Here is a 288-nt window from a genome sequence, read left to right on the forward strand (position 1 = left end):
ACTGCGGTGGGCGCCTGCCGGGGGTCTGTGACAAGAAGCCATTGCAGGAGGGAGGGAAGGGGGGGCGACCGCGCTCTGCTGCAGTGGGGGGCCTGCGGGACGCGGGTCCCTACCGGTTGCAGATGCTGCAGTGGTGGGTGCGCGCCGGCTTGGGGGCGATGCACTTGCGGCAGATGGAGACGCCGGTGAGGTCGCCCTTGGCCTGCAGAGGGAAGGGCGGTCGGCGCTCGAAGCGGGCCCCCCCGGCCCCCCCAGCCCCCGCGCCCTACCTGTGGCGGGTAGCCCGGG

At 74.3% G+C, this 288-nt stretch overlaps 1 protein-coding gene across 1 annotated transcript in view; it reads right to left on the reverse strand.

Annotated features, from left to right (window-relative positions):
- The window catches only part of ZDHHC16 (zinc finger DHHC-type containing 16), a 3,243-nt gene extending 2,961 nt beyond the window's left edge, over positions 1 to 282 (reverse strand). The window contains exons 1-2 of the mRNA XM_006033745.3: positions 270 to 282; positions 114 to 202 (exon numbers count right to left, since the gene is read on the reverse strand). The gene's annotated coding sequence lies outside the window, so the exon portion shown is untranslated. The remainder of the gene's footprint in view (positions 1 to 113; positions 203 to 269) is intronic.
- Between the last annotated feature and the right edge of the window lie 6 nt (positions 283 to 288).

The sequence above is a fragment of the Alligator sinensis genome, unplaced genomic scaffold (assembly GCF_000455745.1).
Source record: "Alligator sinensis unplaced genomic scaffold, ASM45574v1 scaffold859_1, whole genome shotgun sequence".
In the NCBI taxonomy this organism is placed as follows: domain Eukaryota; kingdom Metazoa; phylum Chordata; order Crocodylia; family Alligatoridae; genus Alligator; species Alligator sinensis.